The following is a 7,690-nucleotide window of genomic DNA, read 5'->3' on the forward strand; positions in this document are numbered from 1 at the left end:
TAAGATTGGCTTCCAAAGTTCACAGGAGTGCTCAGTTTCAAACAAAATGCTGCAAATCATGAACACATCGCGTGATTTCCGTGAAATTGTGCACCCACATTCCCACTAGGCCGAGGACGAAATGCCACATGAACAATTTCAACTCAGCCTCAAGGTGGCGCTATAACTGGCCGAAAAGTGTTTTTACCTCTAATTTACTTTTGTTGCCCTTTTATCCAACCACCAGATGAAGGCAAGCTGCAATGTCCTACATTCCTATCCTGGTGGAGACCTGTGCCCAGAAGGGCACTTTTTCTAGTTCAATCTCTTCCTGGTGCATCCTGCCTGTGCTTGTGTGTCCTGTTCCTTCCATAATCCCTGCCTACTCTTTTGTGCGCTTGGGTCCTGCTTAAAACTGTGACACTTGTGTCAACCCCATGGTCAACACCCATAGTTGGCAGCTTTGATGTCTCCTGCCCAGCAAGATAATCAAGAGCATGGATCACAAGTGATGGGCTGTAATTGGGACATGTTGTATTTTTTTAAAGGGGAAAAAAGGGCACCGTGTGATTTTGATGGCTGTTTTTGCCCTGCCACCTTTTTGAGACACCCGTGTCCTGTGCCCACGGGGAAGGAAGGCTTGTCACTTATTAAGGAGTCTGTTGCCGTGAAGTGACAGATGTCCTGATGTGATCTGTCTGCATCTTTGGCCTCCGTCTGTCTTGTTAGTACACAATGGTTGTGTGGGAGTGAAGTGCTGTTCTTTCATACATGTTAAATGGATTCAGAGTACAGCAACTTGCAATGGGCCTGGTCTACAAGATACGCTACACCACAAAGACACCCATGTAACTGTCAAACTATACTATGTCCACAATCGCTACACCAGAAGGAGCTCCACTGATCACGTTCAACCCAGATTTTGCTACAGCAAGGGGTTAACTTTTTTCTCCTGCTATGCCACAAAAATGTAGAAAGCCCTACCAACATTCCTAAATGAGTGTAAATCCCTACTCTCCTTTAAAATGGGTGGCTGCAATTCAAAACTGGCCCCCATAAAAAGTAAAAGCCTACACCTACCCTCAAACTGTTTACTGTACATAGTCTTTTTATTTTTTCATTTTTTCTGTACAACTGGAAAATTGATTGACTGATTGATTGTCCGCTGTGACATGGGCCGATTCCAACTTCCCCTGCTATATAACATAGTTGTGTGGCTGTGCTGCCTGTCGGTGCACAGTGCTTTTAAAATGGTAAATCGTTATTTTCGGCAAGCGACACTGTCTTACGACAAACCCTGCAGTCTACTTATCTCCACCTGTATTCAAGAGCTTTCTCCTAGTCCTGTGGGCTCTGATGTTTGGGGCCAATGAACCATCTCTAAACCTCCATTTTTGCTGTGCTTTGCCCCCTGCTGGGCAGAGAAAGATTAGAGCTCAGGTCCTTGGGTGTCTTATCCCACCCTCTCACGTCCTCACACTCTCTCCCTTCACCAAACCTCTGAGATTCCAATCCTTTTAGCTTCTTCCTCAGGTAAAATTGCCAAGGACCTTGTGAGCCCTGGGTTCCCCTGGAGGTAAAATCTATAATGGAGTTTTGATTTGAGCAAGACAGGCCTTGAAAATGGACTTCTTTAAGTAGATAGCTGCCTCACAGAAGGTCAACGGTACTCCGGGTGGACACAACATGCCACAACAGTTCTAGAAAAAGCTAAAACAAAAGAAACTGTTTTTGCCTGAAGAAGGCGACCTGCAGAAACCGATGTAAATACAAATTCAAAGATGATGGACCACTTCTTACACACGTAATAAATAATACATTATTTACAACAAAAAACAAAAACAAACAAAAAAACATTGCATTAGGTTGGTGGAAACAAGTGTTTTATGTGTGGATAAAAATGGAATGTTAGCACTGTTGTCCTTTGCAGTGAATCAAACAAATGAACAATTATCATGCACTATACTGGTGTTGCTAAAATAAATAAATACAACATAATAATATATTTAAGAAGCAGTTCAGGTGATCACAATCTTTCTCCAGTGATGATTTCTGTTACTCTGAGTAAAAGATAGAGGGCACCATAACCTTAGTATTGAAATGATTTCTGTGAGAGCCCCAAGACAGGGAATTATAAGTAATAATCCACTGTAATGGGATATTTAATTTTGCATGGACCAATATCAATAAATGTATTGAGTTGTACTACGAATTATGTTTTTTTTTTTTTTATGAAATCCTGGAATCTTGTAGCTACGATTGTTTTGATTTTGTTATAACTATCAGTTGATCAGATGTGTTTGATGTACAGCAAGCTTTAACCCCAAAGCAAGACGTTCCAGGCTGTTTGAAGAGTGACAGACTTCTGTATCAGATATTTCACACACAAAAAAAATGTTCATTACCACTTCATTGATGTATCCTCCACTGACTCTCAATTATTCATCAGCTACTCAAAAGGCTGTTTGCTCTGCCGCAATTTACGCTTGATATCAAAACAGAAAACACATTTCCACTGCAGCCGTAATCTTAGTTAATCAGCATCATTTAATGCACTTAGCACCAGTGTTTCAAATTAAAACAAAACACCTCGCCGTCTGCCCTATAGTTCTAATCGATGGTGGGTTTGTCAAAATGATGCAATTCGTCATTTCCTCACATTGGGGTCCTCTGAGACACAATGTTGTCTGACAGTTGGATACTCACTCTGACAGCCCTCAAACTTGTTGAGCTTTCTCTAAATACTTGCCATTGCAATGAGTTAAACATCCCCCGGAGGCACCGAAGAGTTTTCCTTTTGAACAAACACCCGAGGGACACTAAGCTGGGACTGCAGTGCATGGGAAACTGGAGGTCTTATGGAGAGGGTTGTTTGGGCTTATCTAATGGTACAGTGGATAATTTCTTCTGCCACTGCGGAGAGAGAGAGAGAGAGAGAGGGGGGGGGGGGGGGGGGGGGGGAGTGTTTAAGATAGAATCTTTATCTTGGCTTAATTTCCCATGCTCAAGCAGAGTGGAGGATTTTTTTCCTGTACAGATCTCTTTGTCAGATCCTACCTACCCATGGAAGACCCAGGGGCACTCGGAGAACATACGCATTTACCTAGATTTTCCTTCCAGCCCACTTCTCTTCAGCGATAGCACCTTCTCCCCCGCCGGCTTCTTTGTGTAGAGGAAAACGAGAAAGCATTTTGGAAATCAAATCTCAGTTTGTCGGTTGTAAAACTGGAGCACGCTTCAATTTGAATAGATTTTTTCTGTGTAATTGTTCTGAGCACCTTAATGAGAGCCCCCTCCTTCCTTACTTCTACATATCATGTTGTTTCTCAGAGTGCTCCCTAAAGCCTGAGTTATACTTAGTTGTGTGAGGATGTCGCACACCAAAAACAGGCAATCTACAAGCTCACAAAGTGTCACAGCGCAATGCCTTGTGAGCTTGTAGATCTCATATTTTCGGTGGGCAACACACCAGTGCAAATAAGTATAAATCAGGCTTAACCCACATTATCATCTGTTATCTGTTATCTGTCGTGACTGCCACATGTCAGTGATAATAGTTACCCATTACAGTCCAATTAGCTTTGCACTTACTAATCTGCACTTCATTGCTCATGACACTCGGAGTCGGCAGGAAAGCGCAAAGCCCCACGTGTCTCTGGTCTCCCATGGCCAAATATCCGCGTGGGAGAATTCACGTACGACAGTCATCACTGTCAGAGAGGAAGTGTGCAACGACAACACTGCTGGGACAAAGCAAGGTGCTGGTGAAAACCTGAGGTGAGGTGGAACAGTACGGGGCGGTGGGGGCGGCGGGGGAGGGGATGCAGCAAGGAGTCCCCCAGCTCCCAGCCTGTGATGACCAGAGTGTCCATCAGTGAGGTCTCCCGGGTGCCCACTGAAACAGCAGCGCTGGCAGAACTAAAAAACACACACCCTGGGAAAGTGCTTTTTCTCCCGCCAGACGCAGAGTGATGGATTGGGCCGGCCGGTGCACACAATGCATTTGTGAAGAGAAGGGAGGAAAAAAACAAGGTCTGGCAGAAAAACATTTCCACTTTACTCCTGGATGGCACTAAAATATTAAACAGTTCGATATTTATTTCATTATTCCAAGCATGGGTTGTGAGAAGAATGGACGTACACACAAAGGGAGGGATACAAAACAAAAAGATTTAAAGTCGCATACACTGTGCTATTTGAAGTATAAGAAAAACTCTGATTAATATTTCAACATAGTCTTTTTTTACCATGGCAAAACACCATATTACCGTCTTTTAAAGTCCTTCAAATGACCACTGAGGTCATTGTAAAAAAAAAAAAAGAACTACAACTTGGGAGTAGTTTCCAGAGGCCTGAACGCAACAGAGCTCACACTGCTCTCTGAATGATGGAGACATTGTTCTCTGGAGGCGTCCGCTGAGAGATATGGACCGTACCAGCTCGCCTCAAGAGTCAACACTATCGACTCAAATCACTGCATCCTTCCATGTGTGTCCCCATTTCCTTTGAAGGTGAATACCATCATTGACATCCACCAACAGCTTACTTAAGCCCGATTCTTACTTCGTCACATGACGGCATTGCACACTGAAAATAGCAAATCTACAAGCTCACAACGAGTCGAGGATGACTTGTTGTGAGTCTGTAGTTCAGCAATTTTTGGTATGCAACATGACAAAGTATTAATCAGGCTTCACGTAGGGATTTTCTTCAGTTCCGTATTAATTAATGCATGCCTTTTTCTTAAATTAGCCCTCTGAGGAGCTATAACTCAAATTCATGTATTTATGAAAGTAATAGGTCGGAAGAAAATGCTAAACTGAAATAATTATGCAGTCCAACACTTTGCTTTGAGAATAAACCGCAAGAAAACTGATGAAATATGAATGTGTGTTGGGTGCAAAGATGGTTAAATATTTACAATCCTGTGTTAGTCTACAACCCCAGTAAAGATGCTAGTCAACAGCAATAATTGCCTTGCTGCAAAACTTTGCACTTAATTTGTGGATTCATTGTGTGCTAAGGCAGGTTTAGACCTCTACTTTCTTTCTTAATGTAGAAAATAGGGAAATGCTGTCTTTAGGAAGAAAACGCTGCTGTCCCTGCATGACGCAGGGCTCCATACGAGACGTCTTCTGGTGAAATCAGGCAGGTGCATCTTAAGCAGCATCCCATATTGTTGGTAAGAAAGGGCACACTGCAGTATAGCCCCATAAAGAACACGGAGAGGGATCCCCCTCAGGGACTGATCTTATATCAGGAGACTGCATATTTCTACGCTAAAGAGGCTATTCAAACCCACGGAAGCATGAATTATTAAAGACACTGTATGTTTTTCAAAGCCTTGATTTAGCTCTTTTTTCTTTTTTTTTGGAGGGGGGTTTGTGCCCCAGTGGTAGTTATGTGGCATGGGTGGCGAAAGGCGGGGGAAGGGGGGATGGGCGATGGGCGGGAGGTTGTTGGCTATCAAAGTCTGAGGCTGAATTGTTACTGTTTTCACTCCCACTACCACCCCTCCACCCCTCGCTCCGTCCGCTCCACACCTCGCTCCGTCCACTCACTCCCACCCCTCGCTCCGTCCGCTCAAATGGCGTTTTTCACTTTCCAAGAATGCTTTTACTGCCTTATCAAGTTATTTTTGTTGATGAAAAGGATATGCCAACAGCTTGGTAAAGTGAACCCCAGCTATTTGCAAGGTTGTTTAATACCCAAGCCCCCCCCCCCCCCCAAGACACACACACACACACACACACACACACACACACACACACACACACACACACACACACACACACACACACACACACACACACACACACACACACACACACACACACACACACACACACACACACACACACACACAGTTTGGCTTATAAATGTATCATAAGTAAAGTACACCAGTGCATGCCTTAAGCACAGCCTTCAAGCTAAGTGGCAGTGTTGAGTAAGGCCAGGTTTATACTTTGTTGTGCGCCGATGTCACGCACCAATACAGCAGATCTATAAGCTGTAGATCGGGCTTGTAGATCTGCTATTTTCAGTGCAGATCACCATGCACAACAAAGTATTTCTAGTCCTTTAAGGGTGCAAGAGTAAGCGAGAGAGAGTGAGAGAGCGAACGGCAAGAGATCGAGGGAACGTTTGAAAGAGGTTGATCCGATTCTTGAGTGGAGGAGTGTGACTGTGTGCTCAAGGTTTTAAGATGTTAAAAGTCCTAAACTGGCTTTATTGACGACCCTCTTGATTTCTAGATACAGTACAGAGGCCTCACTTGTTAACAAGTTGTATGTTAATGACTTGTATTAGAACTGATCAATCTACTTTGGATGCGAGCGTTTTCCCATCGCTTTGAAGTGAACACATTGATCGGCGAGAATATACAAGAATTAAACAATTGGTTCTCCAAAGTGCTGAGCGGAGCTGTCCATTATAGTAAGCTGCCTCTCTGTTCAATATAGATCTCCGAACAACATTACCAGCAACCAGCAGCAACATGCAGAACCTGCTCCAGTCTGTTAGGTTATAGTCTGAGGCCCCTTTTCCACCAGTTGGTTCCCGATGTGAACCGGTTCAGTTCTTTTTGGTTTTTAGTCCATGAGCCAGAGCTCCAAAATTGGAACGTTAATTATGAATTGAGTAGGCAAAACCATACCTATATTAGATTGTTATCACCATGAAACTTCCCCAATTGAGTACTTACATGAAGTATTATATTACAAATTTTACATTCTTAAATATGCAAATGAGGCATTATGTAGGAAAATATGCAAAATAATCAAAAATATGAAAAAGGTACTACTGTGGAAGGGTTATCATGTATTAATTTACTTGTATTGATCCTATAAACAATTTAATATAGGGTATAGTTTGCCCACCCATTTTGGAGCTCTGGCTCATGGACTAAAAACCAAAAAGAACTGAACCGGTTCCCAAGGTCACAAGATTTTACCTCCTGGATCCCAACCCGCGTTTCACACATGGGAAACCAGTATGACACAGAACGAACAAGTGAAGTTATAGCAGTACATGCTATAGACAGATAGACGCTGTGTCGGATTGGGGAGTATGCCATGGGCAGGGAGAGTTCATGAGAGGCAGCAGCTTCAAGGTTCAAGGTTTGTTTGTTTGTTTGTCATGTTTATTTCGAATATGCCAATAAAACTGAAACAATTCCTTGCATTTCGCATCACAAAGAAAAACAATTAAAATAAATAGTTAAAATATAGCAAGAAGAAATAAAAGGAAAAATAAAAGAAAGAAAGAAATCTAAGCATATCCGAAAAGGAGTGAGAAACTTATAAACTCCCACCCCTCTGTAACTGAAATTACTCACTGGATTCTGTGCTAATTAAGCTACTCTTCTAAGAAGAGTTCTCTTCAGTTTTTACCAGCGGCTTTGTAAAAGCGTCTGGTTAACACTGCATGAAAAGAGGAGTTAACGGGCAATTATGGGCACTAGATTTGCCCGTAAACCTCAAGTTAAGCAGGTACAATTCGGGAGTTTACCGGAGTTTAACGGGAGTTTTCTGTAATATACACATACGTATTTCATGCTTTTGGCGCATATTTATTTTGTATTTAATGTTTGGACAAAAAAGCGTGTCCATAGCTGTGTTCTGAACTGAATAGCATTCTGCAATGTGGTCTGCATATTACATGTTGTTGTCTATTTCAGTGACTGGAGGAGATAGAAATGTTTCGTGACTAT

This window comes from Protomyctophum parallelum (assembly GCF_964188405.1).
Source record: "Protomyctophum parallelum genome assembly, chromosome: 6".
Classification (NCBI taxonomy): Eukaryota; Metazoa; Chordata; class Actinopteri; order Myctophiformes; family Myctophidae; genus Protomyctophum; species Protomyctophum parallelum.